General features: G+C 30.8%; 1 protein-coding gene across 6 annotated transcripts in view; it reads left to right on the top strand.

Moving 5' to 3' along the window:
- LOC122507833 overlaps positions 1 to 16,780 on the top strand; it is a 701,895-nt gene that overhangs the window by 488,504 nt on the left and 196,611 nt on the right. The gene's annotated exons all lie outside the window — the stretch shown is intronic.

Here is a 16,780-nt window from a genome sequence, read left to right as displayed (position 1 = left end):
GTTTTTCTCTGTTTAATAAATGTTCATTGTAATGACTGGATTAGAGTTTGGAGCTCAGTTTTAAATTTGACTTTGCAGTTTGCAATACGTTTCTACTCATTTTGACAAATTATTTTTCTATTTTATTTTATTGTGAAGTATTGTATTGTGAACCTTTATTTATTTAATTGTTTATTATCTATGTGTTATTTATTATTATTTATGGTTTTATACTAATTACTAATTCTTCATAAATTTTAAATTTTTATTAATTTTTATTGTTATTAACTTGTTACTAATTTCATTTTTAAAATTTTTTTAAATTACTATATATTTTTTTTTTTTTAATTAAATTAAATTATGAATTTTTTCAATTATTATATTTTTTAAATTAAATTTATTTTATGAATATTACGTTCCTTTATAATTTTCTGACTCCAGATTCTACTCCATCGTCAGGGCATATAAAATTTAAGTCTTCGTATGTTTTAATTATTATTTTTTTGGTAAGATAATTATACAATAATTTTTATTTTATGTATTGTTAAATTATTTTTTATTTTTTTATTTTTTTTTTTTAATTATGTATGTAATTTTTATTATTGTTTAATTTTGTATATTTTTTTGGATAGACTCCCTGAAGAGGAAATCATTTAGATTTCGAAACGTTGGAGTAAATAAATATTTTATTCATTGTCAGAATGTTTTCGTTTAATTTGCCTTAATAATAATATTTGTTTATTTTTATAATTATTTCCTTAAATTGTCAGTTTGCTGGAAAACTCTATTATTTCAAGAATTCGTTATAAGCGAAAAAGATTTGAAAGTGGGTTACAAAACATGCCTTTTTTAAATTTGTATAAACTATGCTATTCTGTAAAATATTTATAAAACGTTAAGGCAATTACAGATCTTCTTCGAGATAATTCTTTCGATATTCGCAAATAGAATTAACATTACCAATTTGTTGAATTGGACCACTGTTAGATAAAGGTTTTAAAAAAATGTAGTTAAATTTTTGAGACCGGTGGGTAGGGGAAGTGCGCCGCTTGTGGGCACGCTCCGGTTGTGGGCACCCCTACATAACTTCGACGGCAAGCAGACTTTACTGATCCAAGTATTGCAAGTCGTGTTCGTTGACAATACGGACTTTTCGTATTGATAACGAAACAAATATATGCATTTGTGTAATAGCTGTGAGCATAATAAAGAAAATTTGCATTAAATAAATAAAAAAGTAGTTTTGTATTGTTTTCGAAGAGCAACATATGGGTGTAGATTCGTTCAGAAAAAAGGGTTTAATTTTTTTTGCAGTGTTGTCATTATATTTTGTGATTTACCTTCGTGTTTAACCAAAATCCTGCATCACAAAATGTGTTGGTCTTTTTAAAAAATGACTGTCATTCCCGGTTGTGGGCACCTTTATGTTAAGGAGGCTCTACCATCTGACAATGATGTGGACTACTGTCTTATCTTTCTAAACTTTCTGCCAAGGAAAGTGACAGCCGCAAACTCCATTAAATGTGATGAATATAGACGTTCAGTGCATTAGAAGTGCGTTATGGTTTGCGTACTAGCTACTTCACATGCAAGCATTATGCTTTTGTTAGCGATGAGCATAGTGTGAAAACGTGTCATCATATTTGTTATTTATCCCGGCAAAGTCTCTTAAAATAAAGAAACTTTCATTTCTTCTTTATTTGTGTTAGTTTCCTTTAATATTTTTCCATATTTAGCGGATTTTTCAGGGGTGCCCACAACCGGGTACAAACATTTTTTTGTCAGAAAATTTCCATTCCACTAAATTTCTAATAGAACTTTTTTATTTAAAGGAATCAATTTAATTCCTTCACTGACAGTCACCTTAGACTTCTAGCTTTAAATTCGTACACATATATTTGTATAATATGTACATGGACAAATGTTATGAGGCAAAAACAAAAGGGTGCCCACAACCGTAACACTTCCCTTACTTGTGAAAAAAGTTATAAGCGTTTTTGTTTTTTAACTTTTATCATTGAGTTTTGTGGGAATTGAGTACATTTTCAAACATATTTACTCACCACAATGTACTTAAAACATTTTAAGAAATTGATGAAACATTTTTTAATACGAGACAGATATATAATGGTTAAATATCTGTTTAAAAAAGTGTCATTAGGTACCTGTGAGAGATGCAATAAATTAATTTGTAAAAATATTTCATGTTTTATACAGTATAGGGGAGAGTGGGACAAGACGGGGTACTTAAGGTTTAAAGCGCAAAAAAAAGAAAATTATGTAATATATACTTTATTATTATTTTTTTTAATCATCTTTGGGAATCAGTCTTTCGTAATAAAAGCGTACAAAGGCCATCTGATTCTTAAATAGCTTATAATTAATAATATAGAAAAAATTGCAAATCACCCCATCTTGCCCCACCAGGGGGCAAGATGGGGTACTAAAAGAAACAACCTATTTCTGTCGACAATTTCACAAGTAAAGGTTGCATCTTCAACTTCATGCATAACTGCAGTGAGACCATTGGCGACAGACAAAAAAAGCAGCCTAGCCTTCATTTGAGTCTAAACAATAACCATTACAATAGAGACAAGGTGTATTTTACACTTTACCAGCGCTAATTGATGATTTAACCTGACAAGCTTTTTTCTTTTTGGTCACTCTTATTTTATTCAGTCTTGATTTTAGTAGTTTTCTTAACTTCTCTTATTTCTATTTTTTGCTTAATTTGTGAACCCCGTAATGCCCCACTCTCCCCTACCCCATCTTGCCCGCACCTACGAAATTGAATAAAGCGATTAATTACTACAATTTACGATTCAACAAAGAAAAAAAACATATGCTTCCCTTTTTCTGTAACCATTGCCAGTTAGAAAAAAATTTATACAGTTCATTAACTGTTATTATTAAATAATAAACACCTCCTAAAAAAGTGAAAAAATGACAAGAAAATCGTCGAAAACAGTTTTTTTAGAAAAACAGATAAAAGATTTGTTCTCATGACTTTTAGGTTTTATAAACAAGATACTATCGTCTCGATGCAGTATTATGTAAAATATAATAGCGATTGGTTAATTCGTTTGTTAAATAAGGCCGGTACCCCGTCTTGCCACACTCTCCCCTACTAGTCACTATTTTTGCGCGCTACGCACGCCCCTTTTCTTTCTGCTATTAAAAATGGAAATGTTTTTACACCGAAAAGTTTCTAATATTACTCTAAAGATACACACATAGTTATTAAAAACATTTTATCTTTAAAGAATTAAATTTTATTTTAAATTTTGTGTACCTATTCCCTTTTTGAATAATATGTTCTGGTAATATAACATTATCATCTGTATTATTTAATTCACCATTGACAACTTTAAGTAAAAAATTTTTTATTGATAAATTTACTATTTCTGATTAAGTACCCCGTTCTTTAATTGGTAAAGTTTGTCGAAAATCTCCGCCTAGAATTACAATTTTACCACCAAAAGGTTCGTTGGAATAGATAATCCATAATTTCTAAAGCATATTTTAGAGCCATTGGTGCTTCATCCCAAATAAAAACATCTATATTTTTTAAAAAGAGGCCTTCTAAAGATTGAACTTTAATGTTTGAAGATAAGTTATTATATAATAGAACGGGTAAGCCTACAACTTTATGAACAGTTTTTCCATAAGGAAGCAGAGTTGCAGCTATACCTGTAAATGCCATGTTGCAAACATTTATTTCTTTACTTCTTAACAATTGCCATATAACCATCAAAAGAAGAATCCTTTAGGGCATCAAGTACATAATCAACTACAAGTTTTTGTTTTACATTTAATTTAGCATAATTCTGTTCTCCTATGTTAATATGTTCTGCAATATTTATATCATTAACTTGTTCAGTAAAAATTTCATCTTGTATATCTAATAACCCCTGAAAGTCAGTTAAATTATACCCTTTGTTAAATAACATTGTTTAAATATTTCTACAAGCCCTTTGTTCAGCTTCAATGTCGTTTATTTTTTAATAATCTTCTGACATTTGACCCTTAAATTGTTCATATATATAGTTTATCCGGATGTACAGGATGACATTGAATTAAAATTCTTGTGAATAATTGGCGAAGTGAATGAGGCATCATCCATAATGCAGCTTCTTCGATTGTCCTAATCCACTCACTATCATCTTCTACAAGTCCTAATGACAAACAAGCAGTTGTAAAAGATTCATGAACAACTCCATTAACTGTTCTCAAACTTTCAAAAGAAGTTGCTCCTTTAACTGTAAGCAACAATAATCTAAGATGAAATAACTCCAATTGATGTGGATTAACTGAATACATTCTTCTTTATACTTTTACTTTACGAATTCTTTGTTTCGATTCAAGAGATTTTGTTACCCATGTATAATGCTTTGGTATATCTAAATAATAATACTTTTAAGCATTACTATCTCGTTGGTTAAGTTTAAAATAATCCAAAAGTTTTGTATTTAAATCGAAAGAAATGCCGTTGCTATCTTTTTCTTTTAGAATAATAACATTCTGTTCATTTGGCAAATGTATGGGTAAGCGATTAACGCTATGACTCTTTTTCTCTAAAGGTTTACTTAGAATTCTTCAAACTGACTCAACTGGACCAACATATCTATTTTCTTCATAATGATGTATTTCAATATGATTAACAGTTACCTCACCATTCGCATTTGTGATAACAATAGATGCATCACCATGCCCTTTGAGAATATATTTATATAAATATTTAACAGACTTGATACTCGAAACTATTTCTACATTAGTATGGAATTTTAATATTTTTGAAAGTTTAGGGCAATACGGAACAACATTAGAATTATCAACAATAAATCCATTTGGTCGTTCATACGCTTTATTATTATTTCTTCGACGACAATGAACATAGCAATTTTCTTCAATTGTAGTTTCTTCTTGGTAACTTTTTGGAAATTTTTTTTGAATATTTCCCATCAATTAAACACCAATCTCCTCAAGGTCCGTGAATATTATTTTGCATTATTATTTTATGTAAAATAGGATTGATATTTTCATCAGGAATTTCTGCAGAAATATAACGATCAACACTTTCAACTGTTAATATTTTAGAATTTTCTTTCAATATAACTAACAAATGAATGTGTGGCAATCCTTGCTTTTGAAATTCAATAACATAAATATAAGATTTGACTTCTCTAAATAATTTATTAACAACAATAGGTTTAAGTAGATGTTTAACTTTTAATGCTAAAACCCTAGTTACTATATCAGGTCTATCAGCAGCAGTTTGATAGGGGAATAAACTTTCCTGTATCTCTTTCTAATTTGGATTACACGTCATTGTGATAAATAAATCTGGTCTACCATAACGAGCAACAATAGTTATCGAATCCTGATATTGTTGCATCATATTGCGAGGTGATCCTATAAAAGTAGAAGGCAATATAAGCGTTTTTCACACGTGTACATCATTTTTCAACATATGATTGTGTAAATTATCCATCAGTCCTTTATATCTTTCACTTCTCACTTGAGCTTGATTATTTGCACAAAATCTTAATCTATCTTTTTCTATTTTTACATCATTTTCAATCACCAATTGTTGAAACAACACAGCCCCACAAAAAAAGAAAAGTACCCTGCGCGAAAGTCCACAGTACCATACCCGTATATATTTTGATGCGCTGAACACGAATCCAAAGTCAGATTTGCTCCATCACGTCAGGATTTTTTTCTAACCTCAAAAAACATGTCAGATTTTATGTAATTTATGTAAAATACAAAATTTTTTAAAAATTGATTAGATTTTTCTCAAACTTGTTTTTCGGGGGTTTTTAAGATCGCTGATTACGAATCTGCAGTCAGTTTTTAAAAATTCAAAATAGCGGATCCAATATGGCCGCCAAAATTTAAAAATTTGGTGGATTTTCACTTTACTTGGTATATAGGGGTTTTCGGGGTCGCTGATTACAAATTTGCAGTCAGATTTTAAAAATTCAATATGGCGGTCATTTTTTCGAAAATTGATTTCTTTTGCTTTAAAATGGGTACTCACTGGTTTTTCGGATCGCTGATCACAAATTTCAAATCAGACTTTAAAAATTTCTAACAACTGGTTCAATATGACTTGATATGCAAGCATTTTGGGAGTCGGTAAATTTAAAAGTTTCGAAAAGTTTGTTGGTAAACATTTATGCAGCAGGAAATGCAGATTTTTGGTAACCTGAATGCCTAAATTAAAATGTATTTATCGAGACGACATCTAGGAACATTTCTAGAGAATTAGGCATAATTTCTGGAGGAAGTTCAATTCAACAATTGCAGAATACTTTTCTCTTGAACGCAGGCCTGCTAGGACATAATACTGTATTGTATTTTCATTGTGCTTTGGCACAATATAGACCTTTTCATTTAAGACCGGAAGTTGAAGCTACGCCATGACAGACGGCGCGATTTCAAAATTTTCGAGCAACTTTGTGTCAGAATGTATATTGTGCTAATAACAATTCAAATAAAAAGCTCGATGAAAATGATATTCCAGAATCTAAATTAATGTTTGAACAGGTAGAGAAAAATACTGTAGCTGTCAATTAAAAATATGGTTATAAAGCCGAAGTCAGTGTTTAAAGGGTAAAAAAGTCTATATTGTTTACATGTAAATAAGGTTATGTTATGTTATGAACATAACCTTACCCAAAGGTCTCATTTTCGATATACTTGACAAGTTTTGCAATTACTTCGAATATTTTCATTCCTAATATTTCATTTTCTAAATGTTAAACGGTTTTGGGAAAGAAATAAAGTAATAATTTTCAGTCAAATAAGACTTGCAACGAGCATCACTTTTGCAATTCCCAAAACAATATTTTTTTTTTGCATCAATTTTTTTCCTTTGTGGATTATTTTTCTCAGGGATACTGCTCATTTTTAATACACGCTAATTTTTTTTTCTACATTTATTAGTAATATTTTTTAATTACTTTTCACTATTGGCACTGTGCATTTTGTACAAAAAGTGCTCGAAACTTTGTTGGAAGTTATATATATATACTCCGCGCTTGCGCAGTACAGATTCCTTAAATGAAAAGGTTTATTAATCCTGCTGCTTCGATAGATGTAGTAGGCGACGACAACTGCCCCGAAATGGGATGTGTAGAATGATTTGCTTCCTGTCTATCGAAGTAACGAAGCCAGCGAAGGCGCGCTGCCTTGCAGGGGGACGTTAGGGTGTGAGGATGATACCGTAGTGTGTCCGACGACGAGTTGATAATGTCCTCCTCAAAGTCGGAAAGCTCTCATACTTAGGCCTAGGGAGGTATGAGGGTTATCACCCCTAGGACGGTGGACTCGCCTGCGATCGGACCAGGATCCCTAGCGTGCGGGCATTTTCCTAAATATCATGGCTTTCAAAAATCAAAACAATAAAAAAACTTCAAACGCTTCAAAAGTTCTTTTTGGAGTGTCAACCTCACAACATACATGTGACAGCAAAGCAGATGTATTTTGTGACGTATGCGGATAATTTTATATCCCGAAAAATCGCAAATTAATCAATGAAAACATTAAACAAATTTACAAAGATTGTTTTGACTTTGAGATAGTCAATCAGAATAAAAAATGGGTTCCAAATACAATCTGCAGTTCCTGCTACACAATGTTAACTCGTTGGAATGATACGAAAGAGGATAAACACCTGAAGTTTAAAAAACCAACATTGTGGAAAAAACCATTGAATCGAGAAGATTGCTACTTTTGCATGACCAATGTAAAAGGCTATAATAAATAATAAAAAGAATATAATTTACGCATGTGTAGTATCTGTGAAAAAACCCGAAATTTTAAGTCATTTAACTCTTTCTTCTGCAAATATGGAAATCGACAGTTCACCATTAGAGTATGTACTTTCCGATATAAGTGATGCGGTTAGTAATATTGTAGAAGACAATGATGATATTTATATTCCAGATGGTTATCAGGAAGAAAAGATTAAAGAAGGCTTTACGCAAGAAGAGCTTAGCAACCTCATCAGAGATTTGAAATTACCCAAAAATGGAGCAGAATATCAGCTAGATAGAAAAATGCAAAAATAGAATATGCAGCTAGATATCTAGCTTCAGTTTTAAAAAAGAAAAATTTGTTATCTAAAGGCACCACAGCTTACTTTTATCGTGACAGAGAAAAGGAATTTCGGAAATATTTTACAAAAGACGATGAGCTTTCATTAGTATATTGTTCTGACATTAAAGGACTAATAAATGAATTGAAACCTAACATATATGAAGATCAACATAAGACTAGACGTTATTCATTGACTCTTCTAAAAGAAGTCTAAAGGCAGTGCTAATTCATAACACTAATGTTTTTGCTTCAATTCCCGTAGCCCATTCGACTGAACTTAAAGAAGATTATGAAACTGTAAAATTAGTTTTGGAGAAAATTAAATATAAAGAACACAATTGGCAAATTTGTGGAGATTTTAAAATTATAAGTATCATGTTGGGTCAACAAGCAGGTTTTACGAAAACACCTTGCTTTTTATGTTTGTGGGACAGTAGAGATCGAAGAAAACATTACGTACAAAAAGAATGGACCAAAAGAACATCCTTTACACCAGGTTCCAAAAATATTAAATAAAAAACCTCTAGTTGATCCTACAAAGGTAATTCCACCACCTTTACATATTAAACTAGGGGTAATGAAACAGTTTGTAAAGTTTTTAGATAAAGAAGGGAAATAATTCAAGTACCTGGAACAAAAATTTCCAGAGATATCTGATGCTAAATTAAAGGAAGGAATTTTTGTTGGGCCTCGAATTCGCAAACTAGTAAAAGATGAAAAATTTATCACAGTAATGAGTAAAAAAGAGAAAGCTGCATTTGGCTTAGTTTTAAGGGAGTTATTGAAAACTTTCTTGGCAACCATAAGAGCGAGAATTGGGAACTAATAGTGAATGGTATGATCAAAACCTTTCAAAAATTGGGATGCTTGATGAGTTTGAAGCTCCATTTCCTACATTCACATCTGAGTTACTTTCCCAAAAATTAAGGAGACTACAGCGAGGAACAGGGAGAACGGTTTTATCAAGATATTAATGAAATGGAGAGCAGATATCAAGGCAGATGGGACGTAAATATGATGGCTGACTATTGTTGGATGCTAAAAAGGGATATTGTTCCAGGAAGAGTAAACTTAAAAAGAAAACTACTGCACAGGTCTTTCGAAGCCAAACGAGTCCGTTACCATAAACAGACATAAATAAAAATTACATTATTTTCAAACGGACATATGTGACTGTCCACGAGAAAACAGGGCTTAGGTCCAAAAAATAAATTTTGAGTTTTTTATGGTAATCGACAGATTTTATGTTGCTTTTTCAAATGCAAAAGTCAAAAGTTAAAAATATCAATTATTTTCGACAATATATCGTTTTAAAGCTGAGTAGGTCAAGCGTAGTTAACTTCAATCGTCGACTGTCTACGACAAAACACGGCTTAGGTCCAAAAAATCAATTTGAGTTTTTTATGGTAATCGACAGATTTTATGTTGCTTTTTCAGATGCAAAAGTCAAAAGTTAAAAATATCAACTACTTTCGACAAAATATCGTTTTAAAGATGGGTATGTCAAGCGTAGTTAACTTCAATCGTAGTACTGCAATCGCTCGCCCTGTGAAATTCACGTTTGGGAGCTAAGCCCTGTTTTCTCGTGAACAGTCACATATTGATTTTTCAAAATCTAATTGAAGATTTGTTATCAGTGATCCGAAAAACCACTGAGTACCCATTTTAAAGCAAAATAAATCAATTTTCAAAAAAATGACCGCCATATTGGATCCGCCATATTGATTTTTTAACATCTGACTGCAAATCTGTAATAAGCGACCCCGAAAACCCCTATATACCAAGTAAAGTGAAAATCCACCAAATTTTTAAATTTTGGCCGCCATATTGGATCCGCCATTTTGAATTTTTAAAAACTGACTGCAGATTCGTAATCAGCGATCTTAAAAACCCCCAAGAAACAAGTTTGAGACAAATCTAATCAATTTTTAAAAAATTTTGTATTTTACATAAATTACATAAAATCTGACATGTTTTTTGAGGTTAGAAAAAAATCCTGACGTGATGGAGCAAATCTGACTTTGGATTCGTGTTCAGCGCATCAAAATACATAGGGGTATGGTACTGTGGACTTTCGCGCAGGGTACTTTTCTTTTTTTGTGGGGCTGTGCAATCTACCTCCATATAAAAATTGATTAAATTCTTTATCTCTTACAGCAATTTTGTATTTAATGTAGGCAGACCTAGAAATAATATGATTTCTAATTCTGTAATCACTATCACTACGAATCATATGAATATTATAACCCTTATTTCCAAGTGGATAAAATATGGGATAAATCCATGGTTCAACATTCGGATCTAAATTACTAACCAATTTTAATTCCTTTGTAGATTTATTATAAACCGTTTCATATGATTCTGGTATTTCTCCTTTAGAGTTTGTATTAAAAATTACAGCAACTTCATTACAAATTTAAGAATTGTATCTATTTTTATCAAAGCTTTTTTTTAACGTAAACAATAATTGTAACTCAGGAATTTCTTCATTATTTGTCTTGCTAATTCAACTTCTATTATAGTTGCATTTTTACAAAACTACTCACTTTTAATGCATACAAATATTAAATTTTCTATAAAATAATTAAAGTTAAAAAAATTGTACGTAAATTGAAAAAAAATCAAACTGTTTATCTCTAAAAGTTTCGGAATTATGACCCTCTGAACACGCCCCTTTTTATACATGAATTTTTAAATTTGTTTTATTTGGCTAACATTGATTAGAAAAATACTTCTGGTAAATAAATACAAAAAAAACAAATACTTTTGTTGAGAACAGAAGATTTTAATCTACTTTTAATCAATAAATAAACTTTTAATCAAAACTTTTCAATCAATCAATCAATATTTATAATTTCTAAAACGAATGAAGGCTATTGTATTCGCATAAGGAACGCTGAAGTCTTCATTCATATTCGCAATGATCTTTATGGACTTTATACTTTGTCCATGCTGTTTTAAAGTCGGAGTGAACAGACTCCATTGCCTGTTCACTAAAGAATCCAAGACCAGTTTGCACTTCGTTCCAGAAGTCTGGAACATGGAAAAAGACAGCGTGTACTTTAGGAGTTATTGAAATGTTTAAATCTAAGTAGCTTCTTTTAAATTTCTCTATTTTTTCCTCGAAGCAAGGATCCAGATAACTACTGAAGCAAGCGTATACAACATCTCTAAAATCGTCGAAGGTCTTTACAAATTTCAAGCATCCTATTTTATTCCATTGAATAAAGAAGAATTTCCATTGAATCCGGGAGTTCCATGTGTAATTTCTCGTTCAACGTTGCTTAATTTTGCCCATCTAGTAGCATCATCTTCGAATTCAGCTAGTAAGTGCTTGAATAAGGTATTTACAACACCCAGCATCAAGTGTAATTCAGGAGGAGGGATGATTTGAAGAAATGTTTTATCCTCTTTTGAAGTAAATAATGGTGAATGAATGCAATTGTAATAGTTTTTTGCGTTTTTTAGAGATCCTGCTGTGCACCAACGTTCATAATTTTGAATTGTATTGCCCAAAGTTCTATAAGCTCCACGTTCATCGAGTTTTCCTTTCATCGCATAACACCAAGTACAAGGATATAAACTGCTGTGTGACATTATACCAACCATTATATTAGCGAGTTTTAAATCAGTTGCAATAGTTCCGTGGAAGTCGTTAATTTGTATTAAAGACCACAACAGCAACACATTCTGATAGTTCTCTTGAGCACATTAAGCTACTGCCAATATGAGTAACTTGTTGACACCAGAATCCTCAAAACGTTTTACAGAAATCCCTTTATTATATCGTTGACGACATCCATCAGATTTTTCCTCTTCTTCAGTAGACTGGATTGACAAACACACTTTCAAAAAACCTCCACCAACATCGATTCCAAATGTTAAGTGATACTTAGATATTTGACGTTTTTCTTTAATGTGCTCAATAAGGCCCTTCAAATCAGTGCAATAAGCAACCGTTTGTTCGTCTTCTGAAACCTTATCGGAATTGACTTTAGAAAATTTAACCCTTTCGTGACTCCGGGACATATATGTCCCACATAGAAAATTTTATGTAATTCTTATAAAAATTAACCAATTAATTTGCGCTAAATTGCTTTCTATTCCGAATGGATGTATTTACAATTAAAAAAATAGTAAATTAAAAAAAGTTGAAATATTTATTTTAAACAATAGAATAAACATTGACTGTTTAATAAAAACATTGATGTAACAAACTATACATTTCATGAACACTAGATCCAAAAGGACGCGCGTTGCGCGCCCACTTCTGGTCCTTTCCCACAACAAAAACCTTAATATAACCTTAAATTAAATCTTAATTAAATAAAAACATATGTTTATATTTTAAAAATTATTTCTCTGTTAATAAGATTGTTTAAAAGTTTTTTAATTTTTTAAATGTAAGTTTGACAAATTGAATTTTCTAAAAAAAATTACACGTTAATGCCTATAAAAAATTCTCATTCTGGAGAAAATCACCTTTAAAATAAGCATAACATCATTAAAAAGCATTCAGTATTTTAGAAGTTATTAAAATTTTTGTAAAACATTGAAAATTATCATTTTTTAAAAATGTCTAAATAAAATATTAATCAAATGACTTCTAAAAGATCTTGATCAATTCAAAATTTAAACATCTTTTAAAACTTAAAAGATACAAAAATTTTAGTTTCCGTACATGATACATTTTAAAATGTTTTTCATTCTCCTGAAAATGGGTATGGTCTCTAAATTTTAACTGGTAGTGTATATTATATTTTTATTAGAGTTTTTCTTATATTTAATATTGAAATAATATTTATATATATATACTACAAAACTAATTGTGTTCGTAATATGGAAATTACAAAGTAAAAACGCTACATATATTTTCCATCAGTTTATTATATTTTTACTTATATTATGGCCAAAATAAATGAAACCGGACACTTGAAAAATTATGGCAAAACTCCAAGGATTCATTTAAAGAAAGAAAAATCAGTAACCTTCTATATTATAGAAATTGTGTAGATTTTTCTGCCAAAATACAGGCGAAAATTTTTTTATCACGTCAAGTTTTTGAAAAAAATAGGGTTGAAACCCCTAAAAACAGCGTTTTTGGCACTTTTTGAAAAATTGTGGGGCAAAATCCTGACGTGATAAAAATTTCGCTATTATCAGAAATTAAAGCTTAATTCATGCCCTTTCAAATGAGCCCTCAGCCGATTAATATCCTTCAACCCTTAAAGCAGGGGGTGTGTTTTTGTCCAGGGGTGCAAAAACTTTAAAATACATTTACAAAAAAAATTATTTAAGGGATTTTTTAGGGGTTGTGAATTGAGAAAAATTTTGAAGCTATAGGTTTAAGTACACGGCTACCCCTAAAAAACCCTTAAATAATTTTCTTTGTATATGTATTTTAAAGTTTTTGCACCCCTGGACAAAAACACACCCCCTGCTTTAAGGGTTGAAGGATATTAATCGGCTGAGGGCTCATTTGAAAGGGCATGAATTAAGCTTTAATTTCTGATAATAGCGAAATTTTTATCACGTCAGGATTTTGCCCCACAATTTTTCAAAAAGTGCCAAAAACGCTGTTTTTAGGGGTTTCAAACCCATTTTTTTCAAAAACTTGACGTGATGGAGCATTTTGGTCTTTAGATTCGTGTCCAGGGCAAAATTTGCCTTCGGAAACACTTTGTCGCTTTCATTATCCCGAAATGATGCAAGCCTGTGTACTTAGAGTTTTGCACATCAATACATGGTAATTTAATTTTCCCAAAATATTCAGAACATTCTTGAATTTGCAATTGTTTATAAGAATTGTTAATAACAATTTTAGATTTTAATTTTTTAACAATCTTTTTATTTTATCATTAAAGTAGGTATAGACATTAAGCTTTATTTAAAAGAAATTACTTTATTATCATTATTTGTTTCAAAGTATTAATAACATGAAAATAAAATGATCCAGAACTTCAACACCAAATTACTTTAATAATAAAATTTTTTTTGAAATTGTTTCACTTATTTTGATCTCTGATTAATGATTTATTACCATTTATTAAATCAATTTTAATTAATTGTACACTATCTGCGAAAATTGTGTAAATACTACATGTTAGTGCTACACAGGAAATGAAAAGTGTTGTTTTAACCTGAATTTGTGTTAAAATAACACGCAACAAATTTTACCCTCGTAGGGTAAAAATGTAGGGGAAACTGGGGCGAAAAGTTAAATTTTGCATAAATGATTTTTTTTAGACAATATAATCCGCTTAGATGCAAATATTTATATATCAATATTGTAGGGCAACTTGTCCCCTACAACTTTCAATAAAAAAGTTTCTGATATTTTCTCATACAATACATGTTTTGTCCTTTCTTGAAAATTTTGTTTTTTTTTACTTTTCGCCCCATGCTGGGGCGAAATGTTGAATTCTATTTCTAGCCTACTAAAACTATTTTCTGATAGGTGTTAAGTAGTAGATAAGTTAAAGTATTCATAAACAAGTTATTTAGTTAATAAAAGATCTGTGTTTATTGCACAAAAGCTTTAGAACAGTTATAAAGTTAAAAAAAAAATTTTTCAAAAAAAAAAAATTTTGGTTTATTTTACGTGAACGGTCTTGTTTTTTGACAGAGTACTTCCCTAATGTCAAATAAGTCATTTTTAAACAAATAAGCCCAAAAAATCAAACACAAAAGAAATTTAACAACATGTAAAAATACATTTACCTTTTCGCCCCACCATCTAATTTTGAACTGAAATCAAAAATTTTCTTTTTCTGTTTAAGCAACATAAACTTTTGTATAATAAAAAACTGGGTACTTGTTTAAGATTTATTAAAAAAATATTAAACCATGTAAAGTATTCCTGAAATTATATTAATTTTTTAATAAAACAAGGCAAACTCAAGGACGAGATCAAGCATTTTTTAAATGATTTTAGAAAGTTATTTAAATTTCTTTACAAGAAAAAGAATAGTTATTTTCGTATCAAGGGCGCAAAATAGGTGATTGCGACGATGGCGAAAGGAAGGGACCGAGGGGACACAATTTCGCTCCCTCGGCTTCGCCTCGGGCGCGAAATTGTGTCCCCTCGGTCCCTTTCTTTCGCCATCGTCGTAATCACCTTTGCGCCCATGATGCTAACATAATTTTTTGTCCTAACTGCACGGAAAGTATGTCATTGAGGGCACGAACGATTAAACGCTCATATTAGTTAAAAATTAAACTCTCTATAAATGTTAACTCTTTGAAGTCTATAATGATACAAGTTTTAATATAGAAATAAGAAAACAATGTATTCTGGAAATATAGTAATTGCCAATTTTTATAACCTAAATGTGAACAAAACCAAATGTGTCTTAATTTTTTTTAGAGAAAATCGAAAAAAAATTGCACATTTTTCTAGAAAAAATAAAACAAGTTGAAAATGTTTGCATTTTTATAGTCAACATAAAAAGAAACTCGAAAATATCACATTTTAATGCCCGCTTCCCCTACCCCTGGGTTGTAATGAGTCACTTTGCGCCCGCTCTAAGTGCTCGAAATGACATACTTTCCGTGCAAGTAGGACAAAAAATTATTTTATATCATTAAAAAGTAGTATTTTACACAATTTTTAAAAACTTACCTCCTTATCCTTATTTTTAATCACAAAAATTTTTTTCGTCTTATTTTTTTTAATTTTGAAAAGAGAAAAAAACATGTTCTTCACTTTGGACTTTTATTTTTCTGTATTATATACTGCAGAAATGTGTTAATAAACTGTAACTACACTGTAAAAAAAGGGAATTAAATTTTAACTCCCCAGGGGATTCTATAAAAGTCGCACCCATTGGGGAGTTAATGCCAGGGGAGTTAAATAAAGAGAGTTAAAACTTTACACCCAAATGCTAACTCCCCAAGGAAAAAATAACTCGCGCGGGTTTTGAATGAAGGGAGTTAGAAATTAACTTTCTTTTGGAGTTGATTTTTAACTCGAAAAATTTCACTCCCAACTCCCGAGTCCGTTAACTCCCTTAATTTTTTACAGTGTATATATATACTTACTTCAAGTATAAAATAGACTACCAATGCTAAAAAATAAAAAACTGGTAGTCTAAAATAGACTACCAGTAACGCTCGTGTATATAATTTGCTTGAATCTCACTCGCACTCATGCTTACTACTAATTCATAGTCTCTCTCTCTCTCTCTCTCTCTCTCTCTCTCTCTCTCTCTCTCTCTCTCTCTCTCTCTCTCTCTCTCTCTCTCTCTCTCTCTCTCTCTCTCTCTCTCTCTCTCTCTCTCTCTCTCTCTCTCTCTCTCTCTATCTCCTCTCTCTATCTCTGCTCACTGGTCACTCAATAGACTGCCTACTGGTTGAAAGAAACCCTTCAAACAATAGACCAGGTACTCGAGCAGACCTTTCGTTTCTCTTTAAATTATATATATATATATATTTCAAATATCTTACTGTCTCCTTCTTTCTAGATACTAAATACCATTATCGGTCTCTGTTTATAACGCAGAAAATCTAACGCTATTGCTTTCTTCCTCTTTCGAAAGTAAATAACATTAGAATGTCTCTCTTTACCTAATTTGCATATCTACTGATTTCATATAAGGATTTAGTGAATAATTTTTTACAACACTTTATTTTTTATGTTTTTAGGGTCGTTGATTACGAATCGTAAGTCAGATTTAAAAAATTCAAAATGGTGGAT

This window comes from Leptopilina heterotoma, unplaced genomic scaffold (genome assembly GCF_015476425.1).
Source record: "Leptopilina heterotoma isolate Lh14 unplaced genomic scaffold, ASM1547642v1 Lhet_510, whole genome shotgun sequence".
Classification (NCBI taxonomy): Eukaryota; Metazoa; Arthropoda; class Insecta; order Hymenoptera; family Figitidae; genus Leptopilina; species Leptopilina heterotoma.
The sequence above is the reverse complement of the archived record's forward strand: the minus strand, read 5'-3'. Positions and strand labels throughout refer to the sequence as shown.